This window comes from Nannospalax galili, unplaced genomic scaffold, assembly GCF_000622305.1.
Source record: "Nannospalax galili isolate Female #2095 unplaced genomic scaffold, S.galili_v1.0 scaffold78, whole genome shotgun sequence".
Classification (NCBI taxonomy): Eukaryota; Metazoa; Chordata; class Mammalia; order Rodentia; family Spalacidae; genus Nannospalax; species Nannospalax galili.
Genome location: NW_008343387.1, coordinates 2807909 through 2818098, shown reverse-complemented (window position 1 = coordinate 2818098; position 10190 = coordinate 2807909). Strand labels below are relative to the sequence as shown.

At 39.4% G+C, this 10190-nt stretch overlaps 2 non-coding genes across 2 annotated transcripts; one reads left to right on the top strand and one right to left on the bottom strand.

The window, feature by feature from the left end:
- Positions 1 to 7350: 7350 nt before the first annotated feature.
- LOC115071456 lies at positions 7351 to 7474 on the bottom strand. The gene has a single exon (XR_003850543.1). It is a non-coding gene; the product is annotated as a small nucleolar RNA SNORA40 (small nucleolar RNA).
- Positions 7475 to 7757: 283 nt separating this feature from the next.
- LOC115071460 lies at positions 7758 to 7890 on the top strand. The gene has a single exon (XR_003850546.1). It is a non-coding gene; the product is annotated as a small nucleolar RNA SNORA51 (small nucleolar RNA).
- The last annotated feature ends 2300 nt before the right edge of the window (positions 7891 to 10190 follow it).

The window sequence follows — 10190 nt, the reverse complement described above, 5'->3', positions numbered from 1 at the left end:
GAGACTTACAGGCAAAAATCACCTGACCATCTCAACAGAAGTAGAAACAGAATGAGCAAAATCCATCATGCTTTCATGATAAAACACCCTAGAGGGAACCGGACTGGAGGGAACATAACTCAACATAATTAAGACTATAGACAACAAACCTGCAGCCAACATCATTTTAAATGGAGAAAAACTAGAAGCATTCCCATTAAAATCAGGAACCAGGCAAGGTAGTCCACTATCCCCATTAATTTTCAATATAGTACTTGAAATCCTAGCTAAAGCAATAGGACAAGAGAAGGAAATTGAAAGGGTACTAATTTGAAAAGAAGTCAAATTATCTTTATTTGTAGATATGATGTTATGTATAAGAGATCCAAAAAATTCCATCAGAAAAATTTTATAAATTATTAACACTTTCACCAAAGTGGCAGGATACAAATACAATCTGCAGAATTCATTAGTTTTTTTTACATACCTATAACAGGCAGTCAAAGAAAAAGATCACATAAATGCTTTCAATTCACAATATCCTAAAAAATGTAGGAATAAATCTAAACATGTTAAAGATATCTACAATGAAAACTTAATCTTTGAAGAAAGAGAATGAAGAAGACACTAGAATATGGAAAGCCCTCCTATGCTCATGGTAGAATTAATATTGTGAAAATGACCATCCTATAAAAAGGAACTGCCAGATTCAATGAGATCCCAAACAAAATCCCCCATTATATTTTTCAAAGAAATAGAAAATAATCCTAAAATTCATATGGAACTACAATATACCCCGATAGCAAAAGAAATCCTGAAGAAAAAGAGCAATGTTGAATGGATTGCCATACCAGATCTCAAACTATATTACAGAGCTTTAGTAATAAAAACAGCATGGTATCAGCACATAAACAGACACATAGATCAGTGGAACATAATAGAAGACCCAAACATGAGAGCATACAAATTATAGCCACCTGATTTTTTCACAAAGATGCCACTAATACACACATTTCAACAAATGATGCTGAGAAAACTGGATTTTCAGTTGTAGAAGATTGACACTAAACCCATTATCTATCATCCTGTACAAAAAATAAATCCAAATGAACCACAGACCTCAGTGTGAAACCTGAAACACTGAAACTTTAGAAGAAAACATAGATAATACCCTACCAGATATAGGTGTGGGAAAGGACTTTCTAAATTGGATTGAGGTCAACGATTGACAAATGGGACCTTATTAAACTAAAAAGCTTCTGTAGAGTAAAAAAAAAACACTCATTCTCAATTTGAGTGATCAGAGTAAGAGGAAATTTTTGTCAGCTATACATTTGATAGAGGATTAACTTCCAGACTATGCAGAAAACTCAAAAAAAAAAAAAGAATCAAGAAAACATGACCCAATTTAAAAAACTGGCTACAGATCTCAGCAGAGAGCTCCCAAAAGAAAAAATAAAAATATCTAAGAAATGCCTTTAAATGTGTTCAGCATCCTTAACAATTAAGGGAATGAAAATTAAAACTACTTTAGGGTTTTATCTTACCTCAGTCAGAATTACTAATTTTAAGAAAACAAAATGACAACAGATGTTGGCAAGGATGTGGGGAAATAAGAACCCTCATCCATTGCTGGTGGCATTGCCAACTGGTGCAACCACTATGGAAATCAGTGTTGACAATTCTTAAGAAACTAAAAATAGATCTACCATATGATCCAGCTATTCTACTTTTTAGCATATACCAAAGGACTCAATATCCTACTACAGAGATACTTCCTCAGTTACATTTGTTGCTGCTCTTTTCACAATATCTAGGAAATAGAAACCTGAATGTCCCACAACTGATGAATGGATAATGCGAATGTCCTGCAAAATGGAGTTCCTCTCAGCTGTAAAAAGAAATCATGAAATTTGCAAGTAAATTAATGGAACTAGAAGCTGTTACACTAAGTGAAGTATCCCAAACTCAGAAAAACAGCTGGTGCCATGCTCTCTCATTTGTGGATCTTAGCTTCGAATCCTTAGGTGTGAGTGTGTATACTGATAGATCCACAGGAGTCAGAGAAATGGAAAGTAACCAAGGGTAAAGAGAAAGAAGGAGCTCAAGGGAGGAGGACAGTAGGAAATAAGAGTTACCAAGGGAAATGGAGAAAGCATGTGCAGGAAAGTCTTTAACTGGGGAGGAAGGAAAAAGGACTATTCAGGTGCCGAGAGAGAAGAGAGAAAAATAGCACTTAAGTGGTCTGAAAAAAGGGGCAATGTGGTATTTATTTAATTAGCCTCTCTAAAAATATGCATATAATATAAATGTGAGTGCATATGTATAGTTGGTGGCTATATAAGAAAAATCACAGTGCCATGCATGGGAAACCCCCCTTTGAGTTGCTGGTCAGGTAGTCCAAGAGATTCCCAAAACAATACAAGTCATCGCCACAGTCCTTGATTGACACACAGAACATGAAGGTAAGACCCTATTCCTGTACTATTCCTGTAGACTTGACGTATTTGAGACATAACACTTGGAGCATTTAAGCTGGAACTGAACAGGAAGCCTCCTCCCTGAAGAACAGCACTCATAATAGCAGAAGATATTATGCAAACTGACAAGGGAGAAAGCTAGTCAATGATCCCACCCCACTGTACAGTCTATAAACCACAACAGTGACCAGACCATCAAACTAGCTTTATTGGTGCAGTAGTGGTACAGTGTTTATTATTACACCAACATCATAATCACCTTAAAAAATACACTGATTCTTAAGGTGTTTTTTTTTTTTATTTTACATTACTGTATAAGGTTTATTGCCTTCATGTATGTAAGTGCAACGCTAGTGGAGGTCAAAAGAAGGTGCTGGATCCCCTGGAACTGGAGCTATGCACAGTTGTTAGCCACCACGTGTGGATGCTGGGGCCAAATTCAGATCCTCTGCAAGAGCAGCCAGTGTTCTTAACCACTGAGTCAGCTCTCCAGTGCCCTTTAATTACGATTTTAAGAGTGGTTCCAAAGTAGGATACTAGTTCCCCTAGCTATTAAAACCATCTGTCTCTCAAAACTCTGTGCCAATGGATCTCTTTGGTTTCCTCAACCTGTGCAGCTGAAGTTGTCTGTGTCCTCACTTAGTACTAATGGAACTGTCTCTGGAACCTGTTTCTCCTACCGTGTTCCTTGGTCAGGCCTCACCCATAATTTATCCAAAATGGTTTCTCCAGCTTCATTGGAGAAGTACCAGCTTAAGCTCAACTTCATCCTTAATCTTTGACAGAACATCTGGCCTTTTTATCCCTAGTATCTCACTCACAGGTCCTTTCCCAACCTCCACTATGTCTGAGTGGGTATGCTGCTTGCAGGACTTTGATATGTTAATTATCAAGCATACCCACATTCATTCACCATCTTTCTGGGCAGAGTACCAAACTGAGAGGTTGCCAATGAAACGCCCTGGTCATTAGACCCAACAGCATGAGTTTGTTGGGGTTAATTAAAAGTCATTAGTTCAGATTATGTCCATTAATAAAAGCCATTCCTACATTATGACACTTTTATCTTAGGTGTAATCAACAGCTGTCTAACTGGACTTAAGACCTTCTCAAAGGGAGCGAAATCATATGTGGTACAATAAGTATAGACAAGTGCACATCATTGGAGAGATAGTAGATCCTAAAGAAAAATTTAGTTCTGTAACTTCCCTAGACTAACATAATTTCTTACTGTATTCTATGACATTTACAGACAAATGTCAAAGAAGCTTATTTTTACAACACACACAGACTATTACAAACCTCCACAACTGCTCAAATGCAAAGAATAAGTGAGTTTTAGGTGCCCAGACCTAAGTGACACATGTACAATGCAACCTCTATTCCCAGGGAACATTATGATAAAAAGACAGAAAGAATGCAAGAGCCAAAGGGATAAGACACCTGCTTCTAGTGAATGCATTCTAGACATGATAGAGAAGTTGGGCCAATGAAATCTCCACAGTGTGGTAGTCTAAGGAGAGCTGCTTAATAACAAAACAAATTGACATGGCAAGCTGGATGGTGGGATATCATAGGATCCTACCTCATGATAAGGAACTACAGATAATCAATGGATGCTGAAAGGGAAAATCAGTTTTCTCAGGGACTAGCTCCTTGAGAGGTTATCGAATTCCAAATGACCAGCCCTAAACACAGGTCCACCTGATCCCCTCTAAATAGACTCAGTGCTTTATGCAATAAGTGTGTATTTATAAATATGTGTATATGTAATAACAATAATAATGAAAGAAGTGGACAAGAATTGAGAGCGAGCTATGGGATGTGGGAGGAGTTTGTAGGGAGCTTTGAGGGATGGAAATAGTGCAAAAACAACACTCTTGTAGGTAATTCACAAAACTACAAAATTTTTTAATTAGAAAGAAACATCCGTGCAGACAAATAGAAAATGGATAAATATAAAATTCACTCCAGTTGACCTGTGGCACATGGTTTTGCTCTCAACTGGCAACACAAAAAAATGTAGTTCCCTTTCCAGACAGGAAGCACAGTCTTGAGCCCATCACAACACAATGCAAATTAAAAGCTACATTTCTAGAAATGTCATCTCTACAGAGATATTCATGTTATGGAGTATCAAGATTTCTAGCCATTTTCTAGGTTAATCTGAAAATACCACCAGAGTCTCCGGCTGACCACCCTCAACACTTTTCATCACTCATATGACTCATTTATCAATGCTGAGTTTCAAAGAAAGATTGTAAGTTTCATGGGACCAGAGGCTATGGCTCCTTTACACAACTGCTTCCACCTGTTACAAGGGTGGGCACACAGGACACACTCCACAGATGGCTGCTGAATGTGTAGATAACCTACAACTTGATTTTGGTGACATTTGATTTTTCAAGATGTTACATAAACTACGACTAAATTTCATTAGTAATGGTTGTGTTTATCATGGGCTATTTAAGGAATTCAGTTTCTGAATTATGCAGTGTCCTGTCTGACAGTATGACAAATTTTCCAGGAGCCTGTGTACCTTGAACTAGTTATCATCCCCTAAGGAAGCTGGTGTTTGCTGTCATGGTGCTGACCCTGTATCTTGACTTATTTCTACTTTGTTTTGGCTACCTGAGAACTGAGGACCAGAAGTGTAACTCACACTTTACTACCACTTGGGGCTCACAGAGGGCAAGTACTGTCTGCTTTTACTCAGGTCCCATTTCCTCCACCTCTGGCTTTGCCTGTTTGCCTTGTTTCATTAAATTATTTTATATACCTTTCTAAGTCACATTCATTTCTTTGGAAACAAGATGAGACATAATTAAATTGTCTTTTTTCATTTCATGATAGAAATTATTAATTTTGCTGAAGAAAAGAAAGATGACAGGAAGACAAACACAGACTTTAGCATCGTGTAGCTGATCTTGAGGCCTTGGGGAAGTTTCGTGAAGAGAAGATACCATTTCTAACCCATATTGTGTAATCTCAGTTTCGCATACACACAAGACAACTTTTTCATTATAGAACACCATTATATTAATGCTACAAAATATTTAAAACTAAAACACTGAACCAGGATGTTTTATTTACAGTTGTGGTTGGAACATTACCAATTAAGAAAATGAATGAAAGTGTACAGTATGTGAAAACTACCAGCACCAGGTAAACAGAACTCTTTTTAAGTCCAAGAGAAATTTTATTGATTTAAGAATTTCACACAGTGAACTGTGATTCTGTTCAGACCTCCTCCCCCACCTCTACCCTCACACTACCAGTGTTCCAACGTCCTTACCTTCTTCTTCATGTCTTACTCTATACATCTCACATAACACCTTTGAGTTGGCTACCAGAGAAATCATAGCTCATTAGGGTGTCAATGATCTATAATTCTTACACAGAGGTGAAAGGGCCAACTCCCTTTCCTTTGTATGTGGTCGGGGTCAGAATACACCCAGGTTTCTTAGAATGAAATTTTCCACTCTTAATTTCTATTTCCCTTACACACTGCTACTGCTTAGGAATGCATCGAGTTTGGAAGCCACTAAAGGGAGCTGAAGATTTTCTGTTTTAGGACAAATAAGATGCAAATAAGCAAAATAAAATGATTGACAAATAGAAACAAAAAAGGAAATTCAGTGAATGGATGTGATATAGCTCAAAAGATTCCAGAGCAGTTAGAACTGGTGAGGTGGCTAATGGTGGTCTCAGAAGCCAGAACCTCACATTAGTCTTCACATGGTTCCTAGGAAACTCTTTCATACTGAAACATTTTCACAATTCTCTCTCTCTCTCTCTCTCTCTCTCTCTCTCTCTCATCTTTTTTGAGTCAGGTCTCCCTGTAGCCCAAGCTGGCTTGGAACTAGCTATGTAGACCAGGCTAGCCTTGAATTCACAGAGATCCTCCAGCCTATGCCTCCCGAGTGCTGGGTGCTGGGATTAAAAGCTTGAGCCACCACAGGCTGCCGGGTTTCTCTTTCTATGAGTGATCAGAAACACTTGGTTTCCCTCATCAATGTCAATTGTTCATAACCCTTGAACACAGGTTACACTTTGTCTGTGTCTTTGTCTCACTGCAGCACAATGACCCCTCTGTGGACAAAAGCATTCTCCAACAGGTTGATTCCCCACAGGGTTTTACCGTGGGTAAAAGAAGAAGCTAGGTCCTCACAGCAGGCAGCAATTAGCCCCCAGGTCTTGAATCCAAGATTCTCTGAGTGGCAGTTGGGGGGTGTCACAGCTTTACATGGCGTCTGTACACTAGTGTCCTCCAGTCTGTTTTCTGAAATCTGTACACTTCTCAGATTGCTAGTGTTGTTGAGGAGACTGCAGCTGCGTCTTAATAACCACTGGGTGATGATGATGGTCAACAGGCCGACCATGGCGCCACCAGGATGCAGGGGTGGACAAGCTGCACCATGGCTCTGCCATATCAGCTAGACTCTAACCTACCAGTGCGTTTGTGGACTGCCGGGCCAGCTCAGCGCTGCCATCTTGGCTCCCCAGTTGTTTTTCCTCTTACCTGCCAAGTCCCGAGTTCAGAATTTTGAAATCCATATAAAAGCATCAATCTTCTTAATAAAATGAAGAGTCCTGGAGTCATGTTATAACTCCTTGTGCCCAGAGTCTCCATAACCACAATTGCTCTGGCTAGGCCATTATCTTGGCTCTCAAAATGTTTTCCTTTCTTACTTGCCAAGTTCTGAGTTCAGAATTTTGAGATCAATATAAAAACACCTATGGACACCTTCTATGATAAGGTTCCTCACATGGTCCATCACACACATTCAGTCTCTTGGGAATTGGCACGCCCCAAGCCCAAAGTTGACTGCCTGGGGTGTACCTCATCCCTATGTTATCTTTTCTCTCTCCATCACTTCTTCTGCCTTGTCATAGTTCTTCTTGTATGTATCAAAACTCATACTGAGCAATGAGTTCTAGGTTGCAAAAGGGGATTTATTTTTGCATGTGTCTTTCATCCCTTTATCCACCAGCTGAACAAACACACACATACACACAAAGTGCTTTTAAATTATGTTACAGTGGGACTGGACAGATGGCTCAGCAGTTAAGAGCATTGGCTGATCTTGCAGAGAACCCGAGTTCGAGTCCCAGCACCCACATGGCGGCTAACAGCTGTCCATAACTCCACTTCCAGAGGATCCAACACCATCTTCTGACCTCTGCAGGCATTGCACAACACAGTGCACTTACATACGTGCAGACACATACACATAAAATAGAAATAATAAGTAAAATATTTTAAAAAATAAATTAGGCTACAAAGTACAGCATCCCTGCCTCCTGGTGCTTACCACAGGCTGTGTTCTTACACTGACTGTATAGAAGGAGAAGGCAGAGCAAACCTGCCCCATGTACACCCCAGCCCAAGCGGCTGTGCCTGCTCTGTATTGTGAATGGGGAAACATAGGAAAACAAAAGTACAGTAACCCTCCTTTTCCATCCTCACCTTCAAGAGAAATTTATATGTTTTTATGAGAGGTAGATTCTCAAAGTCCCAAAATTAGTTTGAGTCTAGATAACAGTAAAGAACTACAGTCTTTTCAGAACTAATATCTGTGTTGAATAGCTTGTTCAAAATTCAGTTACACTGCATCCTAATGTAACAAAATTATTATAATTCTCAATCTGAATATAGACAATTTGTGTTTAGTATTGCCACTCTGATGGCAATGTATCAGATTTACTGAACTGAAAGAAACAATGACAAAGGAAGACAGACACAGAGAGAGGGATCTGCCCCTGAATAACAAGAGCACACCTACCACAAGAACCATCATAGCTCTGTTCCACTTTCTGGGGAGAACTACTGTCAGTCTCTTTTAGCTCATTCGTTCAAATTTCATATGTATTTGGGCTGGAGAGATGGCTCAGCAGTTAAGAACACTGTTCTGCAGAAGACCTGGGTTTGAATCCCAGCACCCACATGGCAGCTAACAACTGTTTGTAACTCCAGTTCCAGGGGATCCTACAACCTCTTCTGTCCTCCACGGGCACTGCATGACACGGGTACACTTACAAGCAGGTGTAACACCCATACATATAGAATAAAAATAATAAACAAAATATCTTTTTTAAAAAATTTATATGTATTTATAAATGAGGTATTTCTAACATTCCTGCCTCATCACTCTCCATGATTGCTCTTTCTCTCACGTACAAAGGGAATCCAACTATAAATGTTTTATCATAAAACTGCTGTTCAATCAATAAAAAGGGCTAGCGTGCTAGTAAAAATAATTTACCCCCAAGGTTGCTTCATTGACTTGTAAGGTGCACCCAAAGGGCACATAATACCTGCAGCTCCGTTCTCACAGCTCCCCGGACACCTCTCTGGCACCTGTCCCCAGAGTTGCATGGCTTCAATGGCAATTCAGGCATCATTTGGCTGGAGTAGCAAGAAGCTTCGTACATGAGCTCTTTTAAAGCATCAGTTATTTTTTCAATATCATCATAATTTTACTTAAAACCTAGGGTAAATTAGTTCAAGAGTTTCTAACTTTCCAAGAGAAAGTTACCCTTTTATTAAATTTTATTATTTTTATTTTATGTGTATGTGTGTATTGCCTGCATGTAGGTAAGTGCACCTGTGTAGTGCAATGCCCTCAGAGGTCAGAAGAGGCTGTCAGATCCCCTGGGACAGAGTTACAGACAGTTGTTAGCTGCCGTGTAGGTTCTGGGATTTGAACCCAGGTCTTCTGCAAGAACAACCAGTGGGCCATCTCTCCGGCCCAGCCCAAGAAAGTTACTTTTAATTCCTTTTAGTTGGAGGCATCTGTATAAGCATGTAGTGCACGTATATAATATATATCATGATGCACATACATGTGTATGCATATATCATATTGTCATATATTCATACATACAGTATACATGCATGTACCACATCTGCATTAGATGATGTACTATGTATGCCTTATGCTTATGTACATTATCACATGTGCACACCTATAAATCATATCTGTGAAAAATCTTTTCACTGAAAATGGTTTTGTTGGCATCAGGGCTTGCTGTGCACCGCCACCCAGGGGCTTTCTACATTCAGTACTACCATCTTGCCAAGAGGCATTCAAAGTCATTAGCAAATGCTTGCTGGGCAGTCCTTCACCATAGATGTTAGCATTTCCACTGCATCCCACATTGTGGTGTCATTTCCCACAGCATAAATGCCTATTTCAAAGAAAGGTGAGGAAAGGAAGACAGAGAAGAATGCTAAATTAAGAAAGGACAACCTAAAATTACACTGACAAGACGGGCAGAAAAGAATGAGAAAGGGGAAGAGGAGGAACACAGCTTTATCATGTCTCCGTGCCGACTGATCTGGGCAAATACCCCTTCTTGTAGCAATAAAGACAAATAAAGTACAAAGAAAGGGTACAGCAGATTGCAGACCTGGCCAGTGCTTGATAAATGGCATTCCACTTCACTCCGCTTATTGTGTACTTCATACCTCACTCCTGAATATGGAGGAGAATTTTATTAAAGATTTAGCCACGGTGGTGGTGGTGACTGGCTCACAGTAATTTTCCTACAAAGTAGTTTAATCTATCACAGGGCAGACAGTGTACCTTCTTACCATGTATCATATCTGTCTATTGAGTAAGTGCTATCCAAATCCAATTTCTTTTCATTTTTGGAACCTGTGATGCATATGCAAGATACACTTTTGTTTTGTCTTTGCCCTAAATTGGGTTCTGTATAAGATGAAAG